The sequence below is a fragment of the Mixophyes fleayi genome, chromosome 4 (assembly GCF_038048845.1).
Source record: "Mixophyes fleayi isolate aMixFle1 chromosome 4, aMixFle1.hap1, whole genome shotgun sequence".
Lineage (NCBI taxonomy): Eukaryota > Metazoa > Chordata > Amphibia > Anura > Limnodynastidae > Mixophyes > Mixophyes fleayi.
In genome coordinates, this window is record NC_134405.1 from 43919104 (window position 1) to 43936039 (window position 16936).

The following is a 16936-nucleotide window of genomic DNA, read 5'->3' on the forward strand; positions in this document are numbered from 1 at the left end:
ATGGAGATGCTGAGAGATGAAGGTGACCTGCACCCATACAGAAAAAATTCAAAGATTAGACAAAATACATTGCCAGAGCTTCATCGGTAGCCAAGAGCAGGGCTTTCCTACTTTGTCTTACTTACATGCACTGTGCCGTAATACTGCCCTTCTGAATCAAACCAGAGGACTTATAGATATTTATGGCGAGGGATGGCTGAAAAATCATTCCCCTGGTTAAGCTTTGACTAACCTTGGGGTAAAGGGAACTGCCCAAGACTTGCAGCAGAGGCGGTCCCCAAGAAGGGGTGTACTCACTCTGACGCCAAGGCAACCGGGATGCCTCACATTGCCACTGCATCCTGGCTAGTAACAAGCAGCTGGGGAACTTGGCTGTAATTAAATTATCGCTGCCTCCTGAGTGGACATGGGGTTCAGGCTCTTGGCCCTATTTCTCCTATACCCATGATAGCAGTTCCTGCTCATAAGCTTTCGTTGGCCAGCTTGGGGCTGATTTTTGGGGCAAATCTCCTGGTGCCCCTGTTTTAGTGGAAACTAGACTTTTTGGTGTGGAGATTGGTTGAGACTTATTTGGGGTTATGCCCCTTTTTTATTTATTAATTCAATTTTATGGGAAGTGTCTTTATTAGTGGTGTGTGTGTGAAGTGTGATTTTACATTAGTTGGAATGTTAAGAGTTCATCAAAAGTATAGTAGAAGACTCATTCTCCACCACCTGAGTGGTGCAACAGTCACATCTTTTTGCAGAGTGACCTGGCAATTTCTTCTATATTGCACAATGGATGAAGTCTGCATTTATCAACCTGAAAACTGTGTTGCTAGAGTCTTCTGATTTTTTATAACCTTTCTACACTTTTCAGACCCTCTGGATCAATATAATGCACTACTTTCCTCAATCCTATTAGACTCCTTATTGGAAGGATGAGAAGAACTGCTTGGATACAGGCATACTGACTGATGAAGTTGAAGACCTTTTTAATTGTTAGGACAATGGGGGCAGATAGCCTACCCTCAGAATGCTACAAATTTTATTTGGAGGAATTTGCTCACAAACTGCATAAGATGTATGTCTTTGTTGGCCACTGATGGTCCCCTGTCCACACCACTACAGTCTTCATCCTGAATCCAGACAAAACCTTGTGTTATGTGTCTTCTATGGGCCGATCTCCTTTTTCATTTTGCACTAAAAAAAAAAAGTTCCAGCTACAACACTTGCACAAGATATTCTCTTATTGACCCTCATCAATCCAGCGACACGCCATCAAGGGTGACAAACGTGAATATTCATTGCCTGTTTGACATTTTGCAAATACACCATGACAGCCAGGCCTCCAGGGTTGTGACCCACCCGTATAATGCTGTTTCTTGGCTGTTCATTACCCACTATAAGAAACTGTATCAGGCAACAGAAAAATTGTATCAGCAGGGGAAAGTTCTTCAGGGTAAATTCAGGCGAATGCACAGATGTGTTAATGTGTAAAGGCTCCAAGACATAAATGTCGGCATAAATAAGGTCGTTCATATGCAGCAGCTGCTTTTAGAAAAAAATGGTAAGAGTGCCCAAGAGGGGACAATTGAGTTGAGCTGCGCATTAGGCCATTAATTCCTTATGGCATAGGGCAGCACGGTGGCTAAGTGGTTAGCACTTCTGCCTTAAAGAACTGGGGTCATTAGTTCAATTCCAGACCATGGCCTTATCTGTGAGCAGTTTGTATGTTCTCCCCTTGTTTGCGTGGGTTTCCTCCTGGTTCTCCGGTTTCCTCCCACACTCCAAAAACATACTGGTAGGTTAATTGGCTGCTATCAAAATTGACCCTAGTCACTCCCTCTCTGTCTGTCTGTCTGTCTGTGTGTGTTAAGGAATTTAGACTGTAAGCCCCAATGGGGCAGGGACTGATGTGAGTGAGTTCTCTGTACAGCGCTGCGGAATTAGTGACGATATATAAATAAATGGTGATGATGATGATGGCCTGCCAGGCTAAAAAAAAAAACTGCCTTTGACCCTTCCGGCTTGATAAGGTTTGCACACACTCACAGTGCTCTCTGGTGTAGATTCTTAGTGGGCAAGTGCTGGACAAGCATAGCCTTTATTTTCATGTTAACTTCCCTACAAAAGGTAACCTACCAGTTTATAAAAAGCAGATGAACTGGCTGGACTGTGACAGAGTTTGTGCCATGTGTAATGTGTAATGTATTTACCTAGGTCATGCCTGCAAACTGATAGCTACTCCAAAAAGAGCAATTCAAATTTTTGGTACCCATAGTAAGTCTCTGACCCACAGTTGCCGCCTCATGGAGTTAACTCTGGAAGACATTATTCTGTGTCTCGTATCTTTCTTCAGGGCCTGATCAACCACTAGGCTGACCAGGCTGCAGCCTGGGGAGCTGAGTCCTGGGGGGCGCAGCGCGGCACACTAGCAAGCTGTTTTTTTAATTTTTTGTTTTTTTCTTCAAATACTGGCGATCGGCTTCTTTCTCCTCTTATGGGGCCGCCCCTGGCCACAAGTGGGGGCGGTCCCGCATGCTCCTATACCCAATCACGCAGCTAACAGCATCTGATGTTAGCTGCTGCTGTTAGTCAGTGTATTGCTTAGTGTGGTCACGTGAGATCTCACATCTCATGTGACCACACTAATCACAGAGAGCGCGCCCGCAGTGACAGTGCAGCTAACAGCGTCAGAGGCTGGCTGGTGAGAGGAGGAACAGAAGACAGCAAGGTAAGTGCAGCTTGTTAAATATCAGGGGGGGGGGAGAGACACATCGGATGTGGAGGGGGGGAGATGACTGGGGGGACTAATGAACTGGCTAATGTGGCTAACGAGGGGGGTCTTATAAATTGGATATGGGGGGATTAATGAACTGACTAGTATGGATTGGATAGGGGGGATTAATGGAGTGAAAATGGGGAGGTAATGAACTGGTTAGAGGGGGGCTTATGATTTGGATGGGGGGATTAATGGAATGGCTAGGGGGGATTAATGAAGTGCAAATTGGGATTAATGAACTGGCTACAGGGGGGGTTTATGAATTGGATAGGGGGGGCTTATGAATTGGATGGAGCGGGTTAATGAAATGGCTAGGGGAGGGGATTAATGAAGTGAAAATATGGAGTTAATGAACTGGCTAGAGGGGGGTTAATGAATTGGATAGGGGGGATTAATGAAATGGCAATAGGGAGGTAATGAACTGGCTACAAGGGGGGGGTTAATGAATTGGATAGGGGGGTCATACACTGTCTGGTGCGAGTTGATAGGGGGGATGAATTGGCTGGTGGGGGAGGTGATGAAATAGCTTGAGGATCTCTGTATTGTGTGGCGGTGATGTGGATGCTGACTGTGGTTTCAGCGGTCACTAGAATACTAAATACTAGATAGACAGGGCTGGTAAATGTTACTATATGAGTGTAAATAAATGTCATATATTTTATTGTCTATGTCTGTACTCGGGGGTTGTTTTGTATCATTCAGGGTTTGTTAAAATTTGGCACTATAATACAATTTTTGCACATTTTAAATACAGGACTCCCAAGTTTTCAGAAGCCAACGGACAACGCTCCAAGAACAAGCAAAAGAGAACACCAGGTAGTCTACGCTGCAAGATCAGGTAAGAGAGGACGTGCATAATGAAGTGTGTTTTATGTATTAATTAATGTTTTACAATTTTGTTTACATATATCTATATATATATATATATCTATATATATATATATATATATATATATATATATATATATATATATATATCTATCTATCTATCTATCTATCTATATATATATATATATATATATATATATTTTATTTTATTTTATTTATTTTTTTATTTACCCACACATTGGTGCGGGGGGGGGGGGGTGGGGCGGTAACCAGTGTAGTAGCCTAGGCCGGCTGTGACCCTTAATCAGGCCCTGTCTTTCTTACTGCCTTTTACAATCCTAAGGTGACACAAAATTGTCCTAATATCAATTTTGTCAGCTTTTGTTCCTTTTAACCATTGTAAAGAGAGAGATTTCCTCCCTAATGCAATGTTCTTACACTGCCTGTGATTGAAACATGCCTTTCAAGTGAATTTGAGCAGAGATCTAGAACTCTAGAACTGACTGAACTACAAAATCTACACAGTAAAGAAATTACTTTTTTACGGTTCCGTCTTAAAGACACCAACAAACGGAGGTCAACTTTTAACCTTTGGATCAGAGCTTGTCTGAGGACATACGGTCACAAGTCTCTGTTCTCTTAGTCTCTCCTAGACAATTTAAATTCCTGCACAGAAAATAATTTATGCCATATACTGTAAACTGAATATCATGACCCTATGTTTTATGTTAGAAATATAACCTTTGTCCGCATGATTTGTTACTTAACCCAAAATACAAAGATTGTGTAGTAATGTTTGTCTTCTGTGGTCAAGACGTCAATTCAAAGACGACCTCTGGCGTGCCTTTGGGTTTGGTGAAGAAGCTTGCCCTCACAAGGCATGGAGAACTCTTATGGAATTCTTATTTTCTACACTTGAAAATCCCAAATGGAAAAACCCTTCAGACCCATACTGTTTTGTTCAGTTTCAAGCCCAGGGGCAAACGCAGGATTTGTAGAGAGGGGTTCCCATGCCACACTGCCAGTGGGCGTGGCCAGCATGCTTCTGGGTGTGGCTACAATTTTAGACAGTGCTTGGCTGCTCTCCAACTCTTCCGATCCCCAACATATACACGGGCAATGCTGCGTGCACTCCTGTTAGGGGCACACAGCTCTCCCTTTTTGAGCAGAGCCGTGTGAAGCGGGACATACCTCCCAACTGTCCCTACAATCAGGACAAAGTCCTGACTGAGTGTGTCAGAACAGTTGACAGACTGTCCTGCTCTCTCCTACCTGTTCTTTCTGCTTTTAATACTTGTTGGGAAGAGATGGCTGTGAACAGTGCAGACAGAAACGATCTGCACACAAGCTGCAAAGTGGCTGGTCCCGGGGCAGGATCCAGCCACCTCAAGCATATAGTATCCCGGGCTGGGATGGGGGGTTTCCATGGGGGGGGGGGGTGTTCCTAGCACCTGGAAAACCCCCCCCCCCCCCCCCCCCCCCCGTCCCATCCTTTTGCCAATGAAGCTGACACATGAAGTCATCTCCACTTACACAAAGATCATTGACAAAATGCGTCCAGCTCAAAAACAAGTCAGAAACAACAAGTGTATATACGTAACAAGTGTCATATACACAAGAGAGACTATTGTCTTGACAGTTATTAATAAATGCTAAAGGCACATTTTCAATATAAAATATAAATACAAAAGACAAATTGAATTAAATGCCAACCTCTGTTGTTTTCCCATTTAAAAATAAGGAATTTGTCTTTCATTCAGTAGTATTTCTAAAGGTCAGTTAAAGTAATGCAAATAGGCAGCTTCAACTTGATAAAATATAGCAAAATGCTTATTATCTAAGTACTATTAACTGGAGAGGTCAATACACAATCATCCAATCAGAAGCAGCTAGTCATCATCATTATTATTGCATATCATTGCAAGAGATATGCCTCCTAAAAGGTGGATCTGCTAATGCATCCTCATCTAATTGTGTCACAACTACATGAACATGCCCTTAATCTACTCAGCCTACAATTGGCTGCTACTGCCGCCCCCTTTGTCCATCTCCAGGTATAAAGAAACGCAAGTCAATGATATGCCAAAAACTATATTTGGACGTATGCATACAAATTTTGGGAGAGCAGGCACAGTATGGAATTCTCTCCGCCATATCTAACAGTTGAGTCAATCACCAGGGTTACATATTTAGCTGATCATGACCGGTTGACCCATCACATTTTCTAACCCTTACAGGCTCTGGAGGACAAGAGAGGAAGGTAGAAAATCAAACGGTCCTGGAAGTGAGGTGCTTTAGTGAACATGCTACCTGACAGAATAGATGCCACAGCCAACCAGTCTGGTGCCGCCTCAACTCCACAAATATTTTTTGACAGCTGTCTGAATTACTTCTTGACCAGAGCATGCAAGGTTTAGAAAACACAGTTCTTCTGCTGATGATGGTGAGGTGAAGGTCCTGGGAGGCAAAATCAAGTCACACCGAGAACCATATCCTTATATCTTACAATATTGTTAGCGAAAGAATTTCCAGAAGCTGTGTTCCTCTATGTTTCCAAACTGAATTCTGAACATCAGCAGCCCATAAATATTACCTATTTGGGGGTTTTAGAAAGCCTTCGACCTTAACAATCCGTCACACATCATAAACCAACACAATGAACTTTGGCCAGCCAGTGACAGCTAAAAGAATACAGTGAGAATAAATAAGAGCTCAGGAGATGAGGTGAGAGGAGACAGCAGTGTATTATATACATGACAGCGTTTCCTGGTAAGAAGGGAAAGACAAGGGCATGGACAAAATCTTTTTTGTAAGAGATGAAAGAGATGGAGTGGAAAGGAAAAGTACAAGCTCCTATTGGACAGTCTTAAGTCATTCAAAAAGATACTGCAAAGAGGAAAACGTCTCAGGTACAGCAACAAAATCCATTTGGTGGTGCTGCGCAACTAGACTTTTGCCATAGTGCATAATTTTGTGGAGCGAGGTGGAGATGTCAGGGAGGAGTAGCAGCAAAAGCCCCTCTACCAGAAGTACCTACTCACATAGCAACAATATCCAGGGCACCTTGTATTCAGACCTTCTCTGTTATGATGGAAAAGCCATATTCCTTCCAAGGGTTCCATAATCATGAAGTTTGAGCTTCAGCCAACCATGTTCCTATATCACTGTGACTACATAACGTGCGTCTGCCTTTTGCCAGGCCTTCTATCCTCAAGGCTGCAACTCTCCTTCAGCTCAACTCCTGCAGGTCCTGAGGGTGACTGCCCTGTTGGCAGTACACTATTGAATTTCACACTCTTGCTGCTAAGTGCGGCTGTAATACTGAGGCAAGTGAAGATTTATCTACACACCAGGGAGAGTATATAGCCCTTTGTAACATATTGAATCCTCACATGAGGAAAAGGAAGCTAGAGAAGGCCGGGTTTAAAGGAACACCCAGCATCTCCTGGCACCAAGTGCCAATGTCCATACCTTCCTCTGAGGAGGAACCTAAAACAAGGAGGCACAAAGCTTTCTAATGAAGCAAGATGGCACAGATGCTTCCTTGACTTTGCTTGTACAGTGGGACTAAAGGCCCATCTCATCTAAACCTGCTCTGTCAAAGCCACTTTCCAGCAAGGAGCTTCCTTAGGGAAATCATTTTATTCTGCACTATATTGCTATATATAGATCCTGTCTTTGTTTACTCCTTCTGGGTTAACCTCTTGTTAGGGGAGCTTCTCCTATTTGGCCTTTGTGAATTCCACAGCTGCGTGGAATTTAATTGATTTACTTTTTGCAACTCAACATACTGTTCCTGTGTCCTCTCCAATCAGGTTCCATGCTTTTCATTTCATCATTTATCTATCCTCAAATAAAGATCAGTGTAGGAATATTTTATAGAGTCGATGTCCTTTAACCTCCTTCAGTCTCTACCATGTGCCATTTTCTTCACGTACCCATGGCTCATCAAGCACAATCACATTATCAATTGGTATGAGGGTCAAATACCTTGGATTATTTCTTTTGCAAATCCTGTTTGTAGTTTCCAACACTTGGTGGTAAATGTATCAAGCTGAGAGTTTCTGGTGGGTTTTAAAAGTAAGATGTTGATTTATAGCGACCAATCAGATTCTACCTGTCATTTTGTAGAATGTACTAAATAAATGATAAATAGAATCTGGTTGTTATAGGTTTAATATGGTTGTTATAGGTTTGTTGCCAAGTCTCTAAATTTGACTCTAAATTTTGGCATTTTGTGTCTAAATGTGGTCATCTCCCTTTCAGATGTCTTCTTCATTCTATCACGTTCACCCACAGACAAATAGCCTTATGGAGAGGACTAATCTAAACTCTAGTTCAGTTGCCTTCGGGAAGACTGGGCATTGCTGCTTCCATTTATTGAATTTGCCCTCAATAGCTTCAGATAAGAGGTTTCAGATACTTTCCCTTCTTCTGTGCTTATGGGCACCCCCTGACATTACTCCAGCTGCTGGCCTAAGGATCCAGCATTAAAATCAGACCTAAAGCAACATTTCTGAACTATTACTTTGTCAGGCCCTCTACCAAAGAAGTCTCCTTAGATGTAAGCCTGTCCCACTATTTTCTTCAGGAGACCAGGTATGACTCTCCGTAAGGAACATCAAATTAAAATTTCTATCTGTCAAGCTGGCACCTAAATCCATTGGACCCTACAAGGCGCTGTGTGCCTCTAACTCCCACCATCCCTCAAAATCCAACTAATATTCAACATGTTCCTCCACACCCATACATTACATATTGTTTATCCACCTACCACTTCCACTCTTCATCCTGTTCTACTGGAAGTTCATCTGGAGAGAGAAGATTCTACCACATTCTACAAAGATTACTGTGAAATAATCCCACAATTTACTCTGACTTGTAACAAGGGCTCCATAAATATGTGGTCTGATGTACTTACCTCTATATAACTTTATTATTACCATTATTATTGCCATCAGGGACTTCCCCTAACCTGTCCAGTTTCAAACGGGCTTTAAAAACCCACCTTTTTCTTAAAGCCTTCCAGTCTCCAACTTAACTACCTACCTTATCCTCTGCCTCTCCCCCTTCTTTCCCCTTCCCTGCCTCCGTCCCTCCACTCTCCCTCTCTCCCCTGCGTTTCTCCATCTGTCCACTCCTCCCCTTAGATTGTTCGCTCCTCTGAGCAGGGCCATCTCTCCTCCTGTTTCCACCACTTCTACCTCTGCTCTCCAGCTACTTTGCCTCCTCCTCGAGGGCCCTCCTCCCCCCTCTGGGGGTCTCCCTGTCTTCCGCGCCCTCCTTTTGGGCCCCGTCATTTGCGGATACTCCCCCGCCCTCACTAGCTGTGCATTGAGCTTACTGAGTTACTGTGCTTTATGTTTACTGTACTGTGCTGTCTCACCTTGTATTGTAATTCGTTTTGTCCCTGTACGGCGCGACGGACACCTTGTGGCGCCCTATAAATAAAAATTAATAATAATAATAATAATAATTTTGATTCATGACAGATCTATGTTTGTCTTGGTCAAGGACCAGACTTATGAGAGGGGCTTCTTGTGGCGACTCTTTTATGTTATTTTACTTTACTCAATTTTTGGGGTATTTTTATTTCACTTCAGTTTATTTTATTTATATACAATTACCCTTGTTCGTCTCTGGAATTGCTTTCTACTGTGCAATTGCTACCACTTAATCTTTTCCTGAACCCACAGATGTTAAAGAATGTGACAGCTGGGTGTCGATGTGTAACTAACTGCAAATACGTTGGTCAATGATCTGGTAATTTGAGAAATGATACACAACTACTGTATATGAGGTTGATAAATTTTATTGATTTTTTTCATGAAAAGAATGTTCAAAAATGTACTGCAAACCCACATTTATTTTGTCGTAAAGGACACCTTAATAACACCTCGTTACTATGAAACAGCAACAGAAAACATGTTTCTACTAAGTGGTGAAAATAAAAATCAGGTCTGTTAAAGAGACACTGGTTTGAAAATATCTTTTGAAAACAATATTCATGTATCATGATTTGCCTTATAGAGTAAAACAGGACCATACTGAATCCCTTGGTAATGTGAATAATTGTGTCAGTTGGGTATCGGAAAATCTAAACACTTCTAAAAATTTAATTTTTTTTTTATAGTATATGTAAATTCAAACAGAACAGACATATATATGTCTTAGTGTGCAACCATATAATTTATTCTAAAACAACAAATTCCCCTCTGTGTGGATATTTACTGATAATCATAGCACACATTCTAAAGATATAGGGGCATATTTAATAAAGCACGATAGTGCTTTTAACGGATAATTAAGGTCCCACAGTGTCCTCCGCAAATTTATTAAGGGGGCATCGCAGCAGATATCATGGATATCTGCTGCTTTGCACTCCTCTTCGTTTTTGGGAGCAGTCACCATTCAACAGAGCAATCTAACAAGTCCCGAAAAAACATTTTTTTCGGGAACTTGTCATGTTAATGTACGCCAGCTGCAGCTGGCGTACATGAGGAAATCTAATGCTGTCAGCTCCGGAGAGCAGAGCTGGACAGCGCATGTGTGGAGGGATCACATGATCCCTCCCTGTCACTCACAGCTCTCTCTCTGCAACTATCGTTGCAGAGACAGAGAGGGGATCTGTGTGCGCATGCGCAATTGAAGAGTAAGGAGAAGACCCGAAGACAGCGCTTCCGAAGAGGCAGGTAAGTATGATTATTTTTTTTTCACAGAAACAGCAGATTATCGGGACTGCTGTTTCTGTACTCCGGTTTTGATAAATTTGATAAATGAATCAATACTTATCCGTCCGATAAGGATTGATAACCATTTCTCTATTTCAACATTAAATGATAAATGTGCCCCTAAATGATAATTTGATCACTGCCGACACTGTTTATTAGAGAAGGAAATTTTTCCATACACGATGTTGGGCTCTTAACGGCCCTGAAGACTTTGGGTGTTTGTTTGGGCTAATTTGTAAAACAGAGCATGAAATGTGAGGAAGAAATGGATTGAAGTGTAAGTGATGTCTGCGTGATTATCTTCCATCCAAAGAAGTTAGCCCTAAATGGACTTATACTGATTGCTCATTCTCCAACTTTGTACTGGTTTCTGATGATTGCCCGTTCCCCACTGACTGCTTACAGGTTTCTGCAGATTGCTTGTGCCCCTAACTCTGACTTCTTACTGGTTTCTGCTGATTGCTTGTACCCCTGACTCAGTAGAGAAAGACGTATAGTGGTATACTCTAGTATCAATTATAGTAAAATAAAACATACACAAATCATACATAAGAAGCATGTCTCATGTCTTACCTCATCTCCAGAGACAGTCAATACACTCCTGCTTTTCTTCATCATAATGCTATGTGCAGGGGTAACAGCGGTACCCCTCTCAGCTCCCAGGCATATGTTTCTCAGTTCTTATGTCCAATACAAGAAGAGTTTAAAAACCTAATATAAATCCCAGTACGCGTATCCCTGTTTTTCTTTGTTACTGAACAAGTGTGTAATCCTGATTTTCCCACCTCCAATGGCTTGCTGTTGAGATTCTAATCCATATGTAAATCTGGTATCATAGTTCTCCAGTCTGACACATATCATTATATCCCATCTGCGAGGTTATTGGTAGAGACATCACAAACTCAAACAGGTTTTATTCTGCAGCGTAGAAGTGTAATCCCAGCTTTCCTGTATAAATCATGTGTCTGAGTTCGTCTGCTTTGAGATAAGGAAACATGTCCGTCTGGAAGGAAACAAGACAAGTGACAGGTCAGTCTTTTCATTCCAGATATTTCATTGTCAAAATGTTAAATAAAATGATGTGTTGGGTATCATTATTATTACTTATGAGATATCACCCAGAGTTGAGAATCAGCAATTTGGGGACACGGTCGTGTAAGACAATAGTTGCACCTCTGTGGATCTGGGGCATCTTTTTTACACAGTAATACAAAATGTTGATTAAAATCAATATACAGAAAACAGCTGTGGATCCACACTAACGCATAAAATCTATTCCCTTCATCTGATCACAATATACCATAGACAGCAATACCATTAATCACAATACCATGGTTGACTCACAATAAGCAGTCAGGGAACCAGTTAATTAGAAACAAACTAGTCCTGAAAGTTCATACTCATTGTCTCACATGAATATTGTTAATATAAATTTCCAGCTGGTGACATATATTTGGCATTTATAAATCCTGTGGAGAGAAGTCAAACGATGGATCACTTTAGCAATATCAAACATATCCCTTTCCAGCTAGCAATGCCCTCCTTTAGAATTGCACACATCCTATGATATATCCAGACTTAGAGCCTGATTCATTAAGGATCTTAACTTAAGAAACTTCTTATTTCAGTCTCCTGGACAAAACCATGTTACAATGCAAGGGGTGCAAATTAGTATTCTGTTTTGCACATAAGTTAAATACTGACTGTTTTTTCATGTAGCACACAAATAATTGATAACTTATTTGTACACCGAAATTTAAAGTTGATATTTGTGTGCTACATGAAAAAACAGTCAGTATTTAACTTATGTGCAAAACAGAATACTAATTTGCACCCCTTGCATTGTAACATGGTTTTGTCCAGGAGACTGAAATAAGAAGTTTCTTAATTTAAGATTCTTAATGAATCAGGCCCTTATTGCGGAACTTAAGTCACAGTACCACTTAAAATCCAAACCTCTGGGACTCTCTGGAAAATAGAAACAATCTCTAAACCATACGCGTTTCACTGCAATTTCAACTTTTTCAGTGCTGTTTTTTTGTTGTTGTTCTTGTAGTTCTTTTGTAGTGTAACTTCTTACCTGGTTTGATTTTTTTGCTCAACATCAATTTGGGGATATTTGTTTATTTCATTTACTGGCTATATAGTAACTGTAAATCTAATCACAGTCGCTACATTAGGATGTAGGCGGAAACCCGTTCTTTGTGAAATGCTAAGAACATATATTGTCGTTTTGATATTTTTAGCTACGTTACACTGGAACATAGCTTGAAAACTATACTCTAAAGACTCTGAAATGATGGAGCAACTTAGTTTATTTTAGAACACTATTCATATTTAGGTTTAACCCCCCTCAATCCGCATTTTATTTATGACCAGACGCTTTACACAATATTTAGTGGCAAAAGTAAAAGAAAAAAAAAGTTTTCTCAAAGTACGATCTACTAGTAAATTTATACAAGCCCCTACTTCAGACTATTAATTTAATTCAACCATTATTTATGGGTTTATTAATTTATGACAACAAGGATGTATCTTTCAGGAAGCAACCAAAATCCTGGTCCATTAACTCATCATGTCTCGTCTTGACTATTGCAACCTCCTTCTCACGGACTTATCTGGCTCTCACTTTTCTGACCTTCAATCCATAGAGAATGCTGTGGCTCGGCTCATCTTCCTCTACTGTCACTCCTCTTCTGTTACTCCTCTGCATAAGTCCCTTCATAGGCTCCCTATCCGTTTCAGATTTAAATTCAAGCTCCTTACCCTCAATTACGAAGCCCCATCTGTTCTTTTGTGAGTTTATATTCCATATATGTATTCGACGTATGCTGCAGTGTCCTGTCTGGTAGAGCATAGCAGACCTACAGCAGTATTCATCACCACACATATCTACACATTCACTCTTGAATTCGGGCGTACATATACCCAATGTGCTAAGTATGCGCGACTTGAATCATCCCCATATTGTACAAAAAGGCATCCCATTGTAAACAGGGCCGAATTAAAGAAATGGAGGCCCCTGGCCTAAGGGGGCCTCTATTCCCCTGTGAGGTCCCCCCTGTGAGGCCCCCCCTCGTGAGCCGCCCACTGCCCCCCACCCCAAGCGCTTACCTCTTTCTGTTGTCCTGTTACTGTAGTCTCCTCTCGTGAGAGTGAGACTCACAAGATCTCCTCAGTAAGGAGATTACCGAGTGCCGCGGAAGGACTACAGTGACTGGCTCAACAGCATTGATCGGGACGGGGGCGCCCATGCCCCCGCACCAATCAATAATGCCGCTGAGTACTGTCGGCCCCCTGGATGCTCGAGGCCCCTGGGCTGTAGCCCAGTTATACCTCGGGTTAATCTGGTCGTGATTGCAAATAGAGAACGGATTATTGTCACCTCCGAGATGATGTATAAATCTGGTTGTTTGAAGCAGGGGTGCCCAGCCCCCTTCTTCTGTCCGAGCAACACTGTCCGAGCAAGGAGATAGATCCAGGTAATAACTTCCGCGGTGTTGTCTGCATACGTTCTCTTGACAAAGTCCATTGCGGACGAAACGCGTTGATCTGCCTGTATTTGACCCATCCAGTTCACTGTAGTACCAGGAACTGCCGTCAGAGGAAACCTGCATAGCGTTCATCGGAACTCACAGAGAACGTATGCAGACAACACCGCGGGAGTTATTACCTGGATCTATCTCCTTCGTTCCCACGGAACTACCAAGAAGCAGGGTAAGACTTAGGGAGAGCGAGGGAAGGTGTAATTAATCCTGTGCTGGATGACTGCAAATTTGCAAAGGAGTATAAACATAATCACTACCCATTTTTTTGTTGTTTTTTCTTTGTTTTTGTTTTTGTTTTTGTTTTTGCTTTGAATATTGATTTATTCATTTGCGCTCCCCATCCTGTTTCATATTTGTTTACCATAGGAGCTGCATAAAACCATTAAGAGACTCCCTCTAATATTGAAATGTCTTCATATATGCGCCGTCTACAGCCACTGAGGCTCATTATGATATCCCATAATGCAACACCTTTGTAACACAGTATGTAACGGCATATGCCACGAAATGACAAAGTACCGCTGTGAAACAACCTATTCTGCAGCAAAATTGAATTTGTGCAAAAATTTTGCTGCATTTTCACTCATCTCTACCAGTAAATGAGTAATACTGTGTATAGTAACAAATGCAACTAGGCAATATCACAGAGGGGACTATAGTGATACTGTGATGACAGAGAATAGCTCTTTAATCATTGTGCCGCATGGAGACCTCTAAGTGGTTTGATCCTTGTAAACTATTGAAAATTGTAGACTTTAAAGGTTAGATGAAGAGCCTCCTACTGCGTGGACCTGCCCTGGAGTCAAGAGAGCGTAGATAGATTATCTCATCCCTGCCAAGATTAGGGGTGTGCACCGGCCACTTTTACTGTTTTGGGTTCTGATTAGCTTGAGGTTTTGGGTTCTGATTTGTTTTGCCAAAACACCCAACGAAAGGTTTTGGTTCTGATTTAGGGTTTTGGGTTCTGATTTATTTTTAAAAAAGCATAAAAAGTGCTAAAATCCCGGTTTTTGGTTTTTTTTCCACTCATGCGCTATTATTAACCTCAATAACATTCAATAAGAATCATTTCCACTAATTTCCAGTCTATTCTGAACACCTCACATCTATCTGGACTGCGTAGTGGAGTGGCCCCGGTACCCAATTTGGTACCGGGGCCACAATACCTCCTCCAACTGGTCTGAATTCCACTGCACAGATTTCTGCTCCTACCTCCTCCAACTGGTCTAAATTCCACTGCACAGATGGCTGCTCCTACCTCCTCCAACTGGTCTGAATTCCACTGCACAGATGGCGGACACCGGATGCACGTCTAACACCAACATAGCTGTTAAGGCCGCAGTTATCCGCTTTGCCATAGGATGACTACTGTCGTACTTTGTGCTCATGGCAAACGACTGTTGGACGGTCACATAATGCCAAAAAAAGAGGTGCAAGATGGAATTGTCCTTTGGCCCTCCCACCCACCCTTATGTTGTTGAAATAGGACATGCGCACTTTAACAAACCAATCATTTCAGCGAAAGGGCCTACCAAACAACTGTGGCTGAAATGATTGGTTTGTTTGGGTCCCCACACCAAAAAAGCTATTCATCTCTCCCTGTACAAACTAAACTGGCTCTACTGAGGCAAGATGTCGTCCTCATCCTCATCCTCTGATTCCTCTCCCCCTACAGTGTGTACTTCCTCATCCTCACACATTATCAATTCGTCCCCGCTGGACTCCACAACCACACGTCCCTCTGTAGTATCTGGAGGCCAGTGCTGTACTTAATTGAGGAATTGATAATTCATTTTTATGAACATCATTTTTTCAACGTTCTGCGGAAGCAACCTCCTTCGCCGCTCACTGACCAGGTTCCCCGCTGCACTAAAAACTCTTTCGGAGTAAACACTGGAAGGGGGACAACTCAGGTAACTTGGGACTGCACAAACAATGAACGTAGTAATAGAAATGGCAGTTCCTCTTTTTTGGAACTACAGAAACAATGAACGTAGTAATAGAAATGGCAGTTCCTCTTTTTTGGAACTACAGAAACAATGAACGTAGTAATAGAAATGGCAGTTCCTCTTTTTTGGAACTACAGAAACAATGAACTTAGTAATAGAAATGACAGTTCCTCTTTTTTGTGACTGCACAAACAATGAACGTAGTAATAGAAATGGCAGTTCCTCTTTTTTGGGACTACAGAAACAATGAACGTAGTAATAGAAATGGCAGTTACTCTTTTTTGGGACTACAGAAACAATGAACGTAGTAATAGAAATGGCAGTTCCTCTTTTTTGGAACTACAGAAACAATGAACGTAGTAATAGAAATGGCAGTTCCTCTTTTTTGGAACTACAGAAACAATGAACGTAGTAATAGAAATGGCAGTTACTCTTTTTTGGGACTACAGAAACAATGAACGTAGTAATAGAAATGGCAGTTCCTCTTTTTTGGAACTACAGAAACAATGACCGTAGTAATAGAAATGGCAGTCCCTCTTTTTTGGAACTACAGAAACAATGAACGTAGTAATAGAAATGGCAGTTCCTCTTTTTTGGAACTACAGAAACAATGAACGTAGTAATAGAAATGGCAGTTCCTCTTTTTTGGGACTGCACAAACAATGAACGTAGTAATAGAACTGGCAGTTCCTCTTTTTTGGGACTGCAAGAATATATTGCGCTATAATATTTTTTTATACTTTTTCAATTATTTTTTTTATATTTTTTTTTAAAAAAAAATTGGGGTATTTATTTGTATTTTTTTTTACATTTTTTAAAGATTTTTGGCTAATTAACAAATTGCTATGGACTTATCAGAAACAAATACAGGACAAAAGCACCACTGGACTCAGCAGCACAGACACTGGCCAAAGCACCACTGGAATCAGCAGGACAGAGCACTGGAAAAAGTACTACTGGACTCAGCAGGACAAAGCACCACTTGACTAAAGTAATCAGCAGGACAGAGCACTGGACAAAGTACTAATGGACTCAGCAGGACAAAGCACCACTTGACTAAAGTAATCAGCAGGACAGAGCACATCAACCTCCCTCTTCAGTAACCACAGGGAGAAT

General features: G+C 41.6%; 1 long non-coding RNA gene across 1 annotated transcript in view; it reads right to left on the bottom strand.

Moving 5' to 3' along the window:
- Window positions 1-16936, bottom strand: part of LOC142151310 (uncharacterized) — a 209251-nt gene that overhangs the window by 85751 nt on the left and 106564 nt on the right. The window contains exon 2 of the long non-coding RNA XR_012691174.1: window positions 10897-11326. This is a non-coding gene — a long non-coding RNA (uncharacterized LOC142151310). The remainder of the gene's footprint in view (window positions 1-10896; window positions 11327-16936) is intronic.